The sequence below is a fragment of the Protopterus annectens genome, chromosome 1.part1, assembly GCF_019279795.1.
Source record: "Protopterus annectens isolate FY-2018-M chromosome 1.part1, PAN1.0, whole genome shotgun sequence".
In the NCBI taxonomy this organism is placed as follows: domain Eukaryota; kingdom Metazoa; phylum Chordata; order Ceratodontiformes; family Protopteridae; genus Protopterus; species Protopterus annectens.
Genome location: NC_056726.1, coordinates 677,327,110 through 677,348,366, shown reverse-complemented (window position 1 = coordinate 677,348,366; position 21,257 = coordinate 677,327,110).

Genomic DNA, 21,257 nt, shown 5'->3' with positions numbered 1-21,257 from the left:
CTGTGTATGCCTACCTACACTCTTGGTTGTGCCTGACTACACAGGTATATAGTACCTTTGGGTAGGGGTGCAGAACTGCAGAGTGCATTATTTATTATCGTGTGATGTTTATCTTACTGAACATGCAGAGTTGCTGTGTACCTGTAAGTCTATGAAGGCTTGTAGTCTGTCTGAGTAGCTCCCACCTGTGGACATATCCAGATGGTAGACAGAGGTCAGTCTAGTAATCTTTGACTGTGCACCACAGCAGTCTTTTCAGCACCTGAACAACGGCATTGTCACAGGTGGTTGCTAGCAGTACATGGCTACATCCTTTGATATTTCTGTGTTGTACTTCTACATAAGGGCATGCTTGTGGGATTCATTCTACAGCTATTTGCAGAGTGTGTAACAGCAGACAAGCTGATATGCCTGTGTGTTTCTGACTCTTCCAGGCCTCAGATACTCTCACGTATATATTTGAACAGACTCAGGGAAAGGTACATATAACTGGGTTACACCTGTGATATAGTTCAGACATTTTGCAGTTCAGACTTTGGGGGATTCAGAGCATATGTATTACTACACATTTTCTGACGTGCAAGCAGTGTATACTCTCAGTTATTGACATTTGTCATTAAGTGAGATTCAACACTTTTCTGCCTAGTGTTAGTACATTTCACAGGGAGTCACAGGAGCACAGCTAACATTTGTTTACAAATCAGGGTCATCACTGTAGAGCAGTCACTGTTGGGCGGTCTGGCCTGTGACCTATGCAAATATGCCAGTGTTTATCCTGCTCTGATACTGTGTGGGGTTTGTAAGCTGCTACTGTAACCTTATTCCCTACTAGCATGTCTGATTCTCTTTTCACAGTCATGTCATGCAATTCCACAATACCTGCTGGTTAAGGCCCACAGAACAAGATTTGTGTTATGCCATTCCTATTTTCCCTTTACATTCACTCATGGTAATGCATGATATATTGCTTTCAGCACTGAGTTATTGTATATCTGCTGTGGTGTAGTGGTACTTCATGCAGACTGGTGTGCCCAAGGTCCCAGGTTTGAGACTGTTAAGGGTATTTTATTTTGCTGCTGAGCAGCACAAGGGCCTTGTCATACAGAGTGACTAAGGCACTTTTAAGCAGTTGTAAGCAGGTTTGTGCAGGTTTGCATGACACTTTGCGATGCTTAGCTAAGCGCACACAAGCTCACACTCGGGCACCCCCACTAACTAGTGCTTAAAAGTGCTTACTCCCGCTAACCCCCATGCTAATTTCTTTTAAAGAAAAGAAAATGGGGAGATAGGAAAGTGGTGAAAAAGGGGGCACAAAGAGGGAAAGACAGTAGGGAAACCAGCTCGGGATGTGCAGGATGAGTGTAGGGAAGGTTCATAGCTGCCCATTTCTTTACCAGCAACAGCTGTGCATATGTATGAAATTTGAAACCTTCCACCCCTGAGAGAGGGGTGAGGACAACAAAATATGTTGTACTGCCAATTGTACTGCCAATTGTGTCATGTGTGAGAATTGGGCAGCTATGTATGGGGCGTAATTTTTTTGTGGGAACAGATTGCCCTTTTTTTATTTTTTTTTTTCAGATGAGAGTGGAGTGTGAGGTAGAGGAAGTAGGTATATTTGGGAAGGTAGGTTGGGGAGGTAAACAGACAACACAAACAAGACGCATACAGGGGCGGAGTTTGACACATGGGGTGGGTGAACACAATTGACGGGGAAGGATGTTTGGAAATCGCAAGCCCACAGATGGTAACAGTGGAACTGAGATCCCCACCCATGGGCAGTCACCACTGCACCTTCACAGCCCCAAGAGTGGCTGTGCTGGGGATGAGTAGGACAGGCAGGCTCACCCCAGAGACGTGCCACACTCACCTTAAGCTGGCATAGGGGATCAGCGACTGAGCGCTGGATCTCCCTACGCACCACAGCCCAGACCCTTTGAAGGGTGACGGGTGGCCCTTCTCCACCCATGTTTGCATGGGGGGATGAGCCCCATCCCCTGCAGTGCTTCCACCCGAAGGTGGCATAGGACCAACGGAGGAGGGGAGCCCGGGCTTGGCACCGGTGCTGCTGGTGCCAGGTGCACTCGCCAACTGAGGAGGGACAGGTGGGTCCGCTGGGACTGGCCTTCCGATACATTCTGTGATTAGGTGTGTTTAATTACAACATAAACAACAGCATTCCAGATTAGTTGTAACAGCATGCAGTCATATTCCCATTAACCCAACACACCAAGGTTCCAACAGTTGAACAGCAAGCATAATACATGCATATATTGAACGACAGTGGATATTCCAACAGCATGCAGGGATGTTTGGTAGCAACAGGCCACCATTAACATGGTGTTTGAACAGGGCACATGCATCATCAATGCAAATATTTATAAACAATAGGACATATGTCCCAACAAATATTTAAGGTTACACATACCCATTGAGGTGTGGAATTGCATGGTTTATGCACATACGGTAGGGTGTAGAGAAAACCTCAGTTAACATCTTATAATGACCTTTTAGTCTACACTACATTCCCAGTGACTGCAGTTGTATATCCCCTACCTGTATTATTACACTTGCCACCTTACATTAGGTTGTGTCATGGGTTTGGCTAGTTCAATATATGCCTGACCCATATCTGACATACTAACTGTCCAGGATTCAGGTGTTACTGCTACATATTTCTTGTTTGCATTTATATTTCTTTATCTACATATCTTGGATGTTTTCACATGACATTTTCACTTCAATTTGTACAGAACCCTGCATTTCTTAACACACACTCACATTTCTGGTGAATAATTACATGCTACATGTGTCCCAGGTTTACTTATTCATGCCAGCCAGTAACTGACTATTGTGGACTGTATATATGTTTCACAGCTACTAGCACTTCCATCACCCACTTTATATGGGACTGCATAACTCTGGGTTGCCAGCACATTTTCAAACAGTACTGTTTGTATAATTCAAGGGTACAACAACTTTTCAGACTCTGTGACACAGATACACTCTGGGTTTTAGACCTTTATTAATGAAATTGCACACTTTTCCACAAGCTCACTCCTTTATTTGTTTTAACGGTGTTTATGGCAGACATGTTCAAGACATATCGTACCTTTATTAATAGGTTAGAACAATCTTTTTTCAGGCTCACTCACTTATGTTGTATGACAGTGCCTGAAGGGATATTATTCCAGACATATGTTACCTTTCTTAATGGGTTACTACACTCTTTTTCTGCCTCTCTGACGTTTTTATCTGACAGTACATGCAGAGAACGTATTCAGGCAATTCTATGGCTGTTTTATTGAACTACAACACTTTCTTCCATGCTCTCTCACATATTTTATATAACAATACATGCAGAATAATCACTAACCTGCCTGGTGGCGCAACCTTAGCAGCCTATCAGCATAGGCTTGCTGATTCGCAGCACTGTCACCTGCAGCTGTAAAGTAAATGAAGGGATATTGAGACATACCTATCCGTTATACATACTCCATTATCAATTCTTACATACTGCGTTCCATGGCTACATACTCAGTTGTGGGGCATTCTGCATCCCACGGGCCTCCTGTATCCACTGGTTCAGGTGGTCCTGCTTTTGTCTCTTCAGGTCTGTATGGTGGTGACGGACCTGCTCACCAGTCCAGGGAATGCCTGTGGCACTGGTGAGGTCACGAGCTAACCGGTTCCAAGCCTCTGCCTTGTACTCCATCCCTTGGAACTGGCCCTGCAGGATTCTTGTCTCGTGACGGTGGACAAGGAGCCAAACCATGTATTTGGACTCCTCAATGCCCCAACGTTGCGCTCGGAAGCATGAACCCTCTCTTGCACCTGCCATTCTGACTGCAAATGTGAGCTACAATCAGTTATGGTGAGTATTCCCACCTATGGGGCTTAAATATGCCGCATTTCCCGCACTTTTTTGTGATTGGCCATTTTGTAAAATTCTTGGCTGACTGCAGACCTGCTTAGTAATGGTTAAACTACCATTCGTAAGTTTATGAATGTTAATAGTGGCTGTTTCCCCTATGTTGTTATGGCTTAGTGATTGTGTACTTTGATTATAATACAAATGGTCCTAGGTTCGAACCTTGTCATTCTTTTATTTTAATACTGTCTAGACAGGCTAGTGGGTGTGGCTGCGTTTAAGCAACTTAGCTCTACATTGCTCCCTGATGCCCTATGGTGCCCTGGTTGGCACGGCGTGCACATCCGTGCAAACACATTGCGCTGGGTAAAGCGCTTTTAAACTTTGGGCAACTCTTTTGCTCTGGCTAAAGCGCTATTACACCATGGGCAACTCTGTTTAGCTGGATAAAGTGCTATTAAACTATGGGCACCTTTGTTTAGCTGGGTAAAGCGCTATTAAACTATGGGCAACTCTGTTTTGCTGGATACAGCGCTATTAAACTATGGGCAACTCTGTTTAGCTGTGTAAAATGTTGCTTAACACCAGGCTATCTGGGACCTTTAAAAATATATATTTTGTTCACTGATACATTGGCCATGTCACTGCTTTTAATAATATTTTAATCATATATGTCTGGTATTATTTCAAATACTGATTTAAAACATAACTAAGAAGGGGAGTGGTGGGACTACGAACCGTGAATGCCTTCTCTTTGTGCATACGCTCTACCATTACGCTATTGCAATTTGGTGTGATTTGCATAAGCATTCTTTCTTATGCTCTTCCATGTCAGAATTGCTAACTTCAGCTAAGCAATGGGCACACACATGCAAATACGGGCAGCTATATCATGGATTAAAAAATATATATATATATAATTATTTACTTTATATAGGTGTGATAGGGGTTTACAGTGTCAGGGAGTGTGGTGTTGGGTGCAAGTACATTTGAGCGTACTCGCTCTTGTGTGTTGACATTTTGCTTTTTATAACCTTGCAGGGGCATGCACATTTAGACTGCTCAGTAGTCAGACACGCCCTCTGCTTTCCTACTCAGTCCGTGTAAGAGTTACGGTTGAGTCAGCATGCCCTCATGAATATTCATGGCACGCTGACGTCAAACCGTTCAACTGCAGCCTCTGAGTAAGACTTATTAAGTCTTACACGGAGGATTAGTGAATCCGGGGGAATGTCTTTTGATCTCTCATATACAACATGATAAATGTAAGAATGTATGGCACTGATTAGCACAGTACCATATATAGATGCATAAAAATAACACAAATAAGTAATGGACAAATACTTACAGCTGCTGTAGCTCATGTGGAAAATAAGCCTCAATAAAATGACAAACAACTTCATTACAACTGTCACAGCCATTCTACTTCAGGAAAAACTAGCACAGAGAGGCACAGTGACATGACCATTGCAAGTGCATTATAGAATGCCAGTCCAACAAGAGCAGAGGTCAATAGTAATCACATACTTACAAGGTAATGAACAGTAAACTATCAAAGTTCTATAAAGGAGGAAAAACAACCTAACAGCAGTGATATATTCAGTCGATATAACTGGCATGCAGTTGGCAATGCCAGGAATAAACTGGCACAGGTAAGGGCAATAGCACATTTATAAATGAATTTGAAGCAATATAGACATCCTATAAGCATCGAAGAAATATGCAATGGTTATCTGTCAAACAGAAATGCACAACTGAGCAGTGTTGTCATAAGAATCTGAAAAAGAGATGAAGTCTGACAGTATTGCAACACACTTAGTCTGATGCCTGGAGAACATGGCCTAACTCCAGTTGCAGCCAAGTTGATTTTGCTGCAACATACACAAACACGGCTACCCCCACACACCCTCTCAAAAGAAAAAAAAAAACACTTACATGTATTCAGCATTAACATGGATACCAAAAAAGCTGATACCTGTACATCAAGGTCTACTGTAACATGACAACGCAAATTAATTCTTATTGTAATCATCTAGTTGTTCTTCCCTAAACTATTCTTCCCAGTAGTATAGAAGCTTTGGGAAATGCCTCCTCAGACAACCATACATTTATTGGCATAGCTTGATACTCACTAAAACGGAGCCCCTTCTGCTGCATATGTAAAAGTTTAAGATTTTAGACTTTATTTTGAACCACGCAGGTGCCTAGCTGCATTCAGATCCTGCAAAGGCGATATCCTCTTGACAACTCACACCCAATCATGAAAACGATGGCTGAGTCAGCACTGTAGTACAATGCCTATCTATTAGAGCACAGTGCACACTTAGTCAGTAATATAGGCCAGTGAAAGAGCTGTGTTGATCATGCTCGGCAACCATGGATACCTTGCATAATCTACATGTTGAAGCATGGACACAGCAGGTAGTTGAGTCGAATGATGGCCATAACGATTACTGCACTGCATATATTGCAGTAGTGTGACCCAGTTACAAAGCCACACACACACAGACGCGTGCACGCACACACACACACACACACACACACACACACACACACACACACACACACACACAAAAACACACACTAATTAACTACATTGCACATGCACAAGGCAGATTTGGCCTCATAGAGTGGAATAGGGATGATACCGAATTGCATTATTGGTGAAATCCAAACAACATTGTGCTATATCACCTCATTTGTATAATCACTGTGCTAGAAGCTGCATGATAGTGCATTAAACAGCATGGTTACCATTATTCAAGAGACCAAACTTCTGAAATGGATAAAATACTGCAAATCTACGATATTGTAGAATAATAAAATATAGGGAAATCGGCACCTGACTGGGGTACTGGTAATGTGTACCACACTGCATGAAAACTGTAGGGCGTGTGTCTGCCATACACAGTTATCACACCATACTGATTGCTGTATGCCACCTGCCATACACAGCTATCAAGCCTTACTGAGTGCTGTGTGCCACCTGCCATACAGATATCACTCCATACTGACTGCTGTGTGCCACCTGCCATACACAGCTATCACACAATACTGATTGCCATGTCCCACTTGCCATAAACAGCTTTCACACAATACTGACTGCTGTGTGCCATCTGCCATACAAAGCTATCATACCATGCTGACTGCTGTGTTCCATCTGCAATACACAGCTATCACACCATACTGATTGCTGTGTGCCATCTGCCATACACAGCTATCACACCATACTGATTGCTGTGTCCACCACTGCAATGGCCCTGTCAAGTATATACCAGTCTGTGTTGTGGTGATGGTGTCCAAAACAGGGCATGAGATTAGACAGGAAATGTTGCAATGTTGTGGGATAGTCAGTCACACCTAACAGAAAAGCCATGGGGAAACTGCATAACAGTTGCTGTTTCTGTGGTGAGGGAAGAGACATCCTTGACTCACTGTCTATGGATGAGAGGGTTTAGTCCTTTGAGGGAGTGACAGTGCCGAACATGGGAAACAGGCATAACTACTGACATACATGTAGCGGGTTCCCCTGAGAGCACATGGATGATATGTTGCATAACCACATGGCAGTGGTTCTGAGCCTATTGTTCTATGGGTATAGAGTGTAGACACTGCAGCAAGATCCTGTACATGGGGCTACATGTGCACATGTAATACAGTCTAGTACAGCATCACAACAGTTATGTTATTGCACTGCACAGAGCAGGACCTACCCACAGATAAAGTGGTGCCATGGACTAGAATGTGCTGTCCAACATGGACAGTTGTATATACCCATACTGATCCATATGTGTTCCCACAGGTGTACTGACGATGTCAAAGCAGCAAACAGATGGCACTGCAGATTTATACCACAGGTGAAAAAAGTTTTGACTCTGGCCCCATTGACATTCAGCAGACATATCCTGGAGACAGATTGTGCAGATGATGCTTTCAGGGACCACTTGCATAGGAAATGGTGCAACACATAAATATTGTTACTGGCACAACTGCAGTGAAGTGCAGGTGTAGCACAGGGTGACCAACATGATCTTGCATCCAAGGAAACAGGAACAAGAAATAGCTGCTGCTAGGTCTGCCACTGGAGCTGTTCCCACAGCACATTGTTATCTCACAGAGATAGAACAGTCCCTTATAAACTAAGAGGTGCCTTTGACCAGATATTAACTCTGGCCAGTAGTCTGAGTGAGGCAGCTGGACTGAGCAAAACGTCCACAGTGTCTGCTGGTGATGCCCTAGGTAGTGACAAAATGACAGTCAGGTAACAGATTTTTAGATCATGTGCCAGGTGTATGAAGACATCACAAAATGCTTTACTGGCACTCATGAACATCAGGGCTACAACTCTGAACACATGCAGCACTGGTAAAATCTGTTCTTTTATTTGTGGTTGATATACCAGGAGACTTGTGTGACCAGTTATTGCAAAACAATATTACCAAGCACATCTGCTCAGTGTAGTCTGATATACTGCTCTACATTTCTGTTATCCAGTGACATCAGGACAGCAATGAATACATCCAGTGCTAAGAGGTTTGTACAACTTAATAGCTTCTACATAGTCTATCATTTAACTGTCTTTCATTTAATTGTCTGCCTTGTGCATGTTTGGTTGTGGGGATCATGTATGTATTTGCATAATAATTGGTCATCAAGTTACTTGGTCAATAAACAAAACAGTAATTGACATGTTAAGCAATCATTATATTTCTAGTACAATACATTGACTCACAGTCCATCCTAAAAAATGTCTTTTCTGATGCACAACCCAAAACTCAATCACATTTAGCTCAAATTTGTCTGAACAGTGGTAGTGCTATGGGGAAGGTTTTTTTTTTTTTTTTTTTTTTTTTTTATTGGTGTCAGTAATGAAACAGGTCACACACTTGCCTTTGGTACAGAAGACCATGGGTTCTGTTGCAAAACCAGATAGATCAATTGCTGACAGCATGAGGGGATGCTGCACTCCCACAGTACCTATTAAACAGAGTAGGGGTTCTTTATTGATTAAAAGAACTTATACACATTTATTTACTGGAAAAGTCCAACTGGAACAGAGCCCATTTGCAGCAGAGGCCTGGGTAGAAACACTCTAGATACATGTCTTTGGAATGTGGGCAGAAAGCAGAGCACTCAGAGGAAACCAACATGAACATATAGACTCCACACAGAAGGCACCCCAGCCAAGAATCAAACCAGAGAACCTGTTGCTGTAAGGTGACAATGCTAACCATTGTGCTACTGTGCCACTATTTGCAAATCACACATTATTTATAGTTATTTATATTTTTCATCTACTATATAATGCAGTCCCACATATCTTAATAATTTCTCCCATTCCTTTTTCCACAGCCAAAAATGTATATTTTTCAAAATTCCAGAAAATACCCATTTACCATTACATTTTATTTCATTCTATCTCTCATTCCATATTGTCCATGAAACATAAAACAGTTTTTTATCAATATCTTTCACCTTTTTTTGTTGCCATAGTACCTATATTCCAACATATTCATATTTATATCTTCAACACTTTTAAAGCCTTTCAGTTTCTTATTTTCACATACTTTATCCATAGTTACTTTACTTTTGAGTAATTTAGAAAAACATGTTTCATTGTCTCTCCCTCCCCACAATAATTGCACACCCTCTCTTGTATTCTTTTATAAGGCATGCTGGCTTTAACAGGCAATTTACCTCTTGTCAAGCTCCACATAAAATCATTACATTCATAATTTTTTCTGTACCATGCAAGTCTTATCTTAATCACATTTCTTTCTTTGTTTCCTAAATGCTTTCATAGGTATAAATAATAATGTTCATTCATTATATTAGAATACCATTCTTTTTTGTTTTTCCTTTCCACATTTTTTATATTTAATTTCCATAAAAAGATTTTATTCTGATACTATTTCATGTCTTCATTTACAAAAATATTTCCATCTTTTCTCAGAAATGAGTCTCTCCCAAAAAGTCTTATATTTGTCTTTTATTATAACATTTATTAAGTTATTATGTTTTTTTCTTCTAATCCTGCCAAAGCTTTATAAAGATTCAATGATGCTGCATGAATAGTTAGGTTAATCAATCCCAGTCTTCCCTCCTCTTCTTTAACATACAAAATCCCCCTTCTAACCAGATTCATCCTGGATCCCCATATAAATGGGAATACAATAGATAATAACTTTTTTTCAAATTTGGATGTATCATATAAATAAGCAATTTTCCTAAAAGGATAGAATGTATTAAATACACAGTTTTTATACAACAGTTTATATGACCTCTAAAACATACAATCACCTCTTACTTTCTGTATTATTTTTTCCCATTGCTTTTCCCCTATACATTTTTGTCCCAAATCTTATTCCTAAGAATTCAATAACCTCATCATTGAATTGAATCCCTTCTATGATATCTAATCTTCTTCTATCCATTCTTTATTTTTCATAACTATTTATTTATTTTATTTTACATTTGTTGACCGGGATAGTCCGACTGGATATATGTCCATTTTCAGTGGAGGCCTGGGGAGAAAAGCTCCAAGATAATAATACACATTGAACATTTAGTAAATGCTAGTTTCAAGCAGATTACAGTCATAAGCAGTACCAGCATTTAGCACATATAGTACTAACTTATAAAACACTTTACAAAACATAACATTATTTTCAAAGTTATATATACATAACATTACATTTAGATTTAATACACATTGAGCAGCAGTTATACAACTGACCCTTCCAGAAATGGTGTGGTAGAAAAAAGTTAGAAGTAGATGAAGGTAAGGCACCTAAGTGATAGAGAGGTCACTAGTCAGGGTTAGTGCAAGAACATAACCAATGAGTTATGAAGTATTTCTTGAGTTTATTTTTGAATCGAGTTAGTGAGGGAGTGTTCAGGTAAGAACACATCAAGGTGCATCATGATTAATACTGGGGTTCCACAGGGCCGTGTTCTCAGCCCACTGTTATTCATCATCCTGATCCACGACCGCTATGCTAGGCACAAGTCCAACCATATCATCAAGTTTGCTGGACACCACAGTCATGGGGCTCATCACAAAGGAGGATGAAAGGGCATACAGACAGGAGGGTCAACTCAGCTGGGAGTCTGTTCCATGTTTTTCCAACAGAGTTGGCAAACAGAGAGTCTCCAGCTAAAACTAAAACTATATCACCTGCATAAGTAAAAATTATTGGAATATGAATTTCTCCTGTGATTTTATATTTTGACATTTTCAACATTCTATTCATTTTACTAACAATTACGTTCATATCTAATGCAAATAAAATGCTGCTTGCTGGACATCACTACCTTATCCAGCACTCTATTTTTATTTCTTCACTTAACCTACTTAATATCACTCTCGCATTATTATTCTCCTACACTCACATTATTATTCTCATACACTGACATAAATACTTTAATTATATTATCATTTATACTATAATCTCTTAATATAGCCCATAAAAGATCATATTACATTCTATCAAATGCTTTACTTATGTCTCCTACCATAACTTTAGTTCCCATCCCTTTATTTATAACATCATCTATTACATCTCTAAGTATCCATAATAAATCTTGAGTTCCTTTCCCTTACTCACCAAAAATCATATAATCGCATAATGTTTCCTATACTACATTTCCTACACTATTTCCTGTTCTCCCTGTTACTCTCATAAATATCTGCTAATCTGTATTATTTAACACTATCAGCCTTCAATTTCTTATATTCACATTTTCTTCTTTTTTCCATATAAATTTCATAACTACTGTGCATATTTCTTTTTCTACTATTCCTTTGATAACCATTCATTTAATATTTCCACAAAATATACTTTTTGCCATTCTTCCATATTGTAATATATGTAATATTCAATACCATCCATTCACATTGGTTTTTTTTCATGTTTAATTTGGTGAAAATTACATTAAGTTCTCCTACACTTATATTTTTTCTAGATTCCTATGAACCGCTTTACTTAATTTTTTAACTTTCCATGTCTGCCTCTCTTCTATATCCCTTTTGAAATGTATTCTCTAAATACTTCCTTATTACTTCAAGTCTAACAGTGGTATATATCCCACCTGGTGCTAATAGCACTGAGGCTCTAAATAAGCTGTGCAATCACATGGGTCAGCTGCAGAGCAAATATCCTATGTACACATGGCAGCTGGTGACTTTAATAAAGCAGTTCTGAAAGACGTACTACCACACTACCATCAGTATGTGGACATTCCTACAAGGGGGATAACATCCTGGACAAGTTGTACATAAACTTAATAAAAGCTTATAAGGTAGTGCAACTTCCACAAATGGGAAACTCTGACCATTACACCATCTTGCTCTTGCCAGCTTACAAACCTGCAGTAGTTAGAAAGAAACCCACAAAGAAACAAATCGGGGTGTGGCCTAAGGGGGCTATGGATGGTCTCCAAGACTGCTTTGAAAGAACCAACTGGGATATGTTTAAGGAGGCAGCCACAGTGAATCAGCATGTGAACATTGATGAATATACTGAGGTAGTGATAGCATACATTTCAAACTGTGTTGATGGGGTAACAAATACCAAGAGTATCACTATTAGAGCTAACTAGAAGCCATGGCTCACTCCTAAGGTATATGAGCTTCTGAAGGAGAGAAACACAGGACAAAGCAACCTTAAGTGGTGCAGCAAGAGGTAATCTGAGGAGGGGCATAAAGGAAGGTAAGAAGGAGCATGGCAGAAAGGTGCAGAGCCACTTTGAAGGCATGAACGATGCAAGGAGACTATGGCAAGACATACAGGAGATCATTGACTACAAAATCAGGTCACCACAGTGTGAGGACAGCATTGAATTCCTGGACAGTTTGAACATCTTCTTTGGTAGATTTGAGGAAAGAAACAACCGGTTGGCACAGAGGAGGTAAGAAGATTGCTAAGGAGAGTGAACCCCAGGAAAGCTGCTTGCCCAAACAACATACTGGGCAAGGTGTTAAACGGCTGTGCTGATCAACTATGCACAGTGCTCAAGGAAATATTTAACACCTCTCTTGCCATGGCAAAAGTAGCCTCATGCTACAAGATAACTAATATTATCCCACTACCTAAGAACACCACTCCCTGCAGCCCTAACAACTACAGACCAGTTGCTCTGACATGCACTGTCATGAAATGTTTTGAACAACTGATCAAAAAGCATCTTTTGTCATGCCAACCTCCTGATATTGACCCTGTGCAGTTTGCGTACAGTGCTAACCAATCCATGGCTGATACCATATAAGTATTACTATACATCTCCCTTGAGCATTTAGAGGGCAAAGACAACTCTGTGAGGATGCTGTTCATAGACTTCAGCTCTGCATTTAATATGGTGGCACCAATGCATCTGATAGAAAAACTGGCACATTTTGGAATCAGTAAACATCTCTGTAACTGGATTGTGGACTTCCTGATTGAGAGACTACAGAGGGTGTGTTCAGGTAAGAACACATCAAGGTGCATCATGATTAATACTGGGGTTCCACAGGGCCATGTTCTCAGCCCACTGTTATTCATCATCCTGATACACGACCACTATGCTAGGCACAAGTCCAACCATATCATCAAGTTTGCTGGACACCACAGTCATGGGGCTCATCACAAAGGAGGATGAAAGGGCATACAGACAGGAGGTGGCATCTCTGATAATTTGGTGCAAGGGGAACAACCATGACCTGAATATAAGCAAAACCAAAGAGATTATAACCAACTTCAGGAAAAGAAGAACAAACCACCCAGCACTCAGGATCAATGGTGAGAGTGTGGAGAGGGTTAAGAGTATGAAATTCCTGGGTGCACACATTTCAGAGGATCTCTCGTGGTCAAGAAACACCAGCCAACTGGTCAAGAAAGAGTACCAACTCCTCCCCTTTGTGAGAAAGCTGAAACAAGCTAAGCTTCCTCCTCATATTATTTCCTCCTTCTAGAGATGTGCAATAGAGAGCATCCTCACCTGTAAGTTTACAGTGTGCTTTGGAATCTGCACAGTTACAGAAAGGAAGGTGCTACGAGAATGGTGAAGGATGCAGAAAAGGTAACAGGTTCCAGTCGTCCATCAATACAATATCTTTATTCTGCAAGAAGCATCTGAAAGGCCACCAAAATAATACAGGAGAACTTGTATCCTGCACATGGACTGTTTAAGCATCTGGCATCGGGTAGGATATATCGCAGCATCTGCTATGGGACCACAAGATTCAGGAACTGTGTCTACCCTACAGTGATTAGACTTCTGAACTCTGGCACTAGTACCAGAAGTGAGGACATGGGCCTACTTCAAAACATTGAAATCTCATAACATTGAAACTCAAAACATTGAGACCATAACATTGAAAATGCAAAACACTGAAAACCCAAAACAACAAAAACTCAGAACACTGAAAGTGTGCATCATAACATAGAAAACTAGAACACACATGTAAATAACATCCCCTCCACCTATAACAACACCAAAGTAAGAAATACACTTTTTACTACATTTCTGCAGGGGGGAAAGCCCCCCTGCACCCCCCATGTGGGGGGCTCTGCCCCCTACACCTCCCATAAATTAAATATACCAACTCCTACATTGCACTACAGTGGACAAAAATTAATTTCTTAACCCCACTGTAACATGATCACCATACAGAATGTAAACATATGAATGTGTTACTTTCATGGAAGTTAAGTTAGTGTTCTGAGAAGTGCTGGGAGAAGTGAGTTGGGGAAAATGTGTTTATTTTGCCAATCTGTATGTGTTTTTAGGCCATGCAGGTAAGTGATTAAGACATTCCCAGTTCACGAATCCTCCGTGCAAGACTTAACAAGTCTTACTCGGAGGCTGCAGTTGAACGGTATGATGTCAGCTTGCCATGAATATTCATGAGGGCAGGCTGACTCAACCGTAACTCTTACACGGACCGAGTATGAAAGCAGGGGGCGTGTCTGACTGCCGAGCAGTCTAAATGTCCACGCCCCTGCAAGTGTAGTAAAAGCAAAATGTCAACACACAAGAGCGAGTTCGCTCAAATGTACTTGCACCCAACACCACACTCCTTGACACTGTAACCCCCCATCACAGTTATAAAAAGTAAAATATTTATTTATTTTTTTTAAATCCACGATATAGCTGCCCGTATTTGCGCGTGTGTGCGTGGGTGTGCCCACTGCTTAGCCATAGTAAGCAATTCCGACATGGAAGAGCATAAGAAAGAATGTTTATGCAAATCACACCAAATTGCAATAGTGTAATGGTAGAGTGTATGCGCAAAGAGGAGGCATTCCTGGTTCGAGTCCCACCACTCCCCTTCTTATTTATGTTTTAAATCAGTATTTGAAATAATACCAGCCATATATGAATAAAATTTTATTAAAAGCAGTGACATGGCCAATGTATCAGTGAACAAAATATATATTTTTAAAGGACCCAGATATATAATAGGCTGCTGTTAAGCAATGCTTTACCCAGCAAAACACAGGTGCCCATAGTTTAATAGTGCTTTACCCAGCTAAACACAGGTGCCCATAGTTAAATAGCGCTTTACCCAGTGCAATAGAGTTGCCCAAAGTTTAAAAGTGCTTTACCCAGCGCAATGTGTTTGCGCAGACATGCACGCCGCATCAACCAGGGCACCATAGGGCACCAGGGAGCAACGTAGAGCTAAGTTTCTTAAATGCAGCCACACCCCCTAGTCTGTCTAGACAGTATTAAAATTAAACAATGACAAGGTTCCAACCCAGGATCCTGTGCATCATAATCAAAGTACAAAACCACTAAGCCATGACAACATAGGGGAAGCAGCCACTATTAACATTCATATAGTTACAAATGGTAGTTTAACCATTACTAAGCAAGTCTGCAGTCAGCTGAGAATTTTACAAAATGGCCAATCACAAAAAAGTGCGGGGAAATGCGGCATATTTAAGCCCCATAGGCGGGAATACTCACCATAACTGATTGTAGCTCACATTTGCAGTCAGAATGGCAGGTGCAGGAGAGGGTTCACGCTTCCAAGCGCAACGTTGGGGCATTGAGAAGTCCAAATACATGGTTTCGCTCCTTGTCCAGCATCACGAGACAAGACTCCTGCAGGGCCAGTTCCAAGGGACGGAGTACAAGGCAGCGGCTTGGAAGCAGTTAGCTTGTGACCTCACCAGTGCAACAGGCATTCCCCAGACTGGTGAGCAGGTCCATCACCACCATGCATACCTGAAGAGATGAAAGCAGGACTGCCTGAATCAATGGATACAGGAGGCCCGTGGGATGCAGAATACCCCACAACTGAGTACATAGCCATGGAATGCAGTATGTAAGAATTGATAATGGAGTATGTATAATGGATAGGTATGTCTCAATATCCCTTCATTTATTTTACAGCTGCAGGTGACCGTGCTATGAATCAGCAAGCCTATGCTGATAGGCTGATAAGGCTGCGCCACCAGGCAGGTTAGTGATTATTCTGCATGTATTGTTATATAAAATATGGGAGAGATCATGAAAGAAAGTGTTGTAGTCCAATAAAACAGCCATATAATTGCCTGAATAAGACCTCTGCATGTAATGCCAGATAAAAACGTCAGAGAGGCAGAAAAAGAGTGTAGTAACCCATTAAGAAAGGTAACATATGTCTGGAATAAGATCTCTTCAGGCACTGTCATACAACATAAGTGAGTGAGTCTGAAAAAAGATTGTTCTAACCTATTAATAAAGGTATAATATGTCTTGAACATGTCTGCCATAAACACCATTAAAACAAATAAAGGAGTGAGCCTGTGGAAAAGTGTGCAATGTTATCAATAAAGGTCTAAAACCCAGAGTGTGTCTGTGTCACACAGTCTGAAATGTTGTTGTGCAGTCCCATGTAAAGTGGGTGATGGAAGTGCTAGTAGCTGTGAACCATATATACAGTCCACGATAGTCAGTTACTGGCTGGCATGAATAAGTAAACCGGGCACACATGTAGCATGTAATTATTCACCAGAAATGTGAGTGTATGTTAAGAAATGCAGGGTTCTGTACAAATCAAACTGAAAATGTCATATGAAAACATCCAAGATATGTAGATAAAGAAATATAAATGCAAACAAGAAATATGTAGCAGTAACACCTGCATCCTGGACAGTTAGTATGTCAGATATAGGTCAGGCATATATTGAACTAGCCAAACCCATGACACAACCTAATGTATGGTGGCAAGTGTAATAATACAGGTAGGGCTATACACTTGCAGTCACTGGGAATGTAGTGTAGACAAAAAGGTCATTATAAGATGTTAACCGAGGTTTTTTCTACACCCTACCGTATGTGCATAAACCATGCAATTCCACACCTCAATGGGTATGTGTAACCTTAAATATTTGTTGGGACATATGTCTTATTGTTTTATAAATATTTGCATTGATGTTGATGCATGTGCCCTGTTCAAACACCACGTTCATGGTGGCCTGTTGCTACCAAACATCCCTGCATGCTGTTGGAATATCTACTGTCGTTCAATATATGCATGTGTTATGCTTACTGTTCAACTGTTGGAACCTTGGTGTGCTGGGTTAATGGGAATATTACTGCATGCTGTTACAACTAATCTGGAATGCTGTTGTTCATGTTGTAATTAAACACACCTAATCACAGAACGTATGGGAAGGCCGGTCCCAGCGGACCCACCTGTCCCTCCACAGTTGGCGAGTGCACCTGGCACCAGCAGCTCTAGTGCCCAGCCTGGGCTCCCCTCATCCATTGGTCCTGTGCCACCTTCGGGTGGAAGCGCTGCAGGGTATGGGGCTCATCCCCCTCCGTGCAAGCATGGGCAGAGAAGGGCCACCTGTCACCCTTCGAAGGGTCCGGGCTGTGGTGCATATGGAGATGCAGCATTCAGTTGCTGATCCCCTATGCCAGCTTGAGGCGAAAGTGGCGCATCTCTCGGGTGAGCCTGCCCATCCTACTCAGCCCCCAGCACAGCCACCCTCGGGGCTGTGAAGGTGCAGTGGTGACTGCCCATGGGTGGGGATCTCAGTTCCACTGTTACCATCTGTGGGCTCATGGTCTTGCGATTTCCAAACAACCTTCCCCGTCAATTGTTTTCACCCACCCCATGTGTCAAACTCTACCCCTGTATGCGTCTTGTTTGTCTTGTCTGTTTACCTCCCCAACCTACCTCCCCAAATATACCTACATCCTCTACCTCACATTCTACTCTCACCTGAAAAAAAAATAAAAAAAGGGCAATCTGTTCCCACAAAAAAATTACGCCCCATACATAGCTGCCAAATTTGCACGCATGTCCGCTGGACATGTAAACTGATAATTCTAATTGGCAGTACAACATATTTTGTTGTCCTCACCCCTCTCTCAGGGGTGGAAGGTTTCAAATTTCACACCAAATTTCATGCATATGCACAGCTGTTGCTGGTAAAGAAATGGGCAGCTATGAACCTTCCCTGCACCCATCCTGCACATCCCGAGCTGGTTTCCCTACTGTCTTTCCCTCTTTGTGCCCCCTTTTCTACCACTTTCCTATCTCCCCATTTTCTTTTCTTTAAAAGAAATTAGCGTGGGGATTAGCAAGAGTAAGCACTTTTAAGCAGTAGTTAGTGGGTTTAAGCGAGTATGCGCATGTGTGCACTTAGCTAAACATTGCTAAGCATTGCTAAGCATTGTGCAAACCTGCGCAAACCCACTTACAACTGCTTAAAAGTGCCTTAGTCACTCTGTATGACAAGGTCCTTGTACTGTCCAGCAGCAAAATAAAATACGCTTGTCATTCTCGAACCCGGGACTCACCAGTCTGCATGAAGTACCACTACACCACAGCAGATATACAATAACTTAGTGCTGAAAGCAATATATCATGCATTACCATGAGTGAATGTAAATGGAAAATAGGAATGGCATAACACACATCTTGTTCTGTGGGCCTTAACCAGCAGGTGTTGTGGAATTGCATGACATGACTGTGAAAAGAGAATCAGCCATGCTAGTAGGGAATAAGGTTACAGTAGCATCTTACAAACCCCACACAGTATCAGAGCAGGATAAACACTGGCATATTTGCATAGGTCGCAGGCCAGACCTCCCAACAGTGACTGCTCTACAGAGATGACCCTGATTTGTAAACAATGTTAGCTGTGCCCCTCTGACTCCCTGTGAAATGTACTAACAGTAGGCAGAAAGGTGTTGAATCTCACTTAATGACAAATGTCAATAAGTGAGAGTAGACACCGCTTGCACAACAGAAAAGGTGTAGTAATACATATGTTCTGAATCCCCCAAAGTCTGAACTGCAAAATGTCTGAAATATATCACAGGTGCATCCCAGTTATATGTACCTTTCCCTGAGGCTGTTCAAATATATCCATGAGAGTATCTGAGGTCTGTAAGAGTCAGAAACAGACAGGCATAACAGCTTGTCTGCTGTTACACACTCTGCAAATAGCTGTAGAATGAATCCCACAAGCATGCCCTTATGTAGAAGTACAACACAGAAATAGCAAAGGATGTAGCCATGTACTGCTAGCAACCACCTGTGACAATGCTATTGTTCAGGTGCTGAAAAGACTGCTGTGGTGCACAGTCAAAGAATATTAGGCTGACCTCTGTCTACCATCTGGATATGTCCACAGTTGGGAGCTACTCAGACAGATTACTAGCCTTCATAGACTTACAGGTACACAGCAACTCTGCATGTTCAGTAAGATAAACATCACGCAATAATAAATAATGCACTCTGCACTCCTACCCAAAGGTACTATATACACCCGTATAGTCAGGCACAACCAAGGGTGTAGGTAGGCATACACAGTAGTGAAATATGTCCAGCTGTCCTGAGCAGACTGTGCTAATGTCAACACAAACAAACCACAAACTGTTCAGATGTGAGTAACGTACTAATGACAGTGTAGCAGTTCACAAACAGTGCATGTGCCTGATATTCATAATTGGTAGTACAACACACTTAGTTGTCCTCACCCCTCTCTCAGAGGTGGAAGGTTTCAAATATCCCTCCTAATGTATTGCATATGCACAGCTGTTGCTGGTAAAGAAATGGGCAGCTATGGACCCTCTCCATACGCATCCTGTACATCCCGAGTTGGTTTCCCTACTGTCTTCCCCTCTTTGTGCACCCTTTATCACCACATTCCTATCTCCCCATTTACTTTTCTGTCAAAGAAATGAGCACAGGGGTTAGCGGGAGTGAGCACTTGTAAACAGCAGTAAGCGGGATTGCACCAGTGTGTGCATGTGTGTGCTTAGCTTAGCATTGCTAAGATATGATAAGCTAAGCCAAGCTTGGCTGAGTATTGCTAAAATAAAATCAGCTAAGCTAAGCTTATCTTAGCATCGCTAAGCGCCGCACAAACCCATGCAAACCCACTTACAACTGCTTAAAAGTGCCTTAGTCACTCTGCATGACAGGCCCTTGTACTGCTCAGCAGCAAAATAAAAAAACATGTCAGTCTCGAACCCGGGACATTGGACTCACCAGTCTGCATGAAGTACCATTACACCACAGCAGATATACAATAACTTGGTGCTGAAAGAAATATAACATGCATTACAATGAGTGAATGTAAAGAGAAAATAGGAAAGCCATAGGAATACATTGCAATAACTACTGTTGTATGCCAGTTAATTCTCTAATTGGAAAAGAAAGTACATATTCCCATGTATCCAGTGTTAGCATTAGGAGGAGTGAGTAAACCTACACACTGAGAAGAGTGTACTGGAAGAAGCAACAGTCAGGTTTCAGTACAACATGCATTTCACCTGCTACAACCCAGCTTCAGATATGAGACATATACCAACCTTCTGACTGAGACAACAGTGTCCACAGCAAACAAGCATGGTCCCCACTTTGCAAAACTGAAATGGCTAGGCCTATCTAACCTATCATTTTATAGCAGTGTCCTGAAATCACAGTGAGAACTGCAATTACCACACAGCAGACTGCATGCAATTACTAAATGGTGGGCACCAATTGGTGCAGAGGCCATCACATGCACACAAGCAGATACTTAGAAAAGCAGACTGTATCTGCTGTCCACACATGCAATAATATCATTGCAACAACTGGGAGAGAGAGAGAGAGCGCATGAGCGAGAGAGACAGACAAAGACAGAGAGACACAAACAGGCAGAAGGAGAGAAATGCTGAAAACAAACAGCAACACACAGAGGAAACAAAACCAAAAAAATAAATAAATAAAAAAAATAATAAAAAATAAAAAAAACAACACCTACAACAGACGGAGGTGAGGAATACAAAGGTAAGGTATGTAACAGATATGTATTTGGTGACATCCAAAAGATGTGTCTGAAGGGTACTCTGCATACTGTGAATCATCCATATGTGGCAGCAGTCCATATCTATATGTACATGCACATTT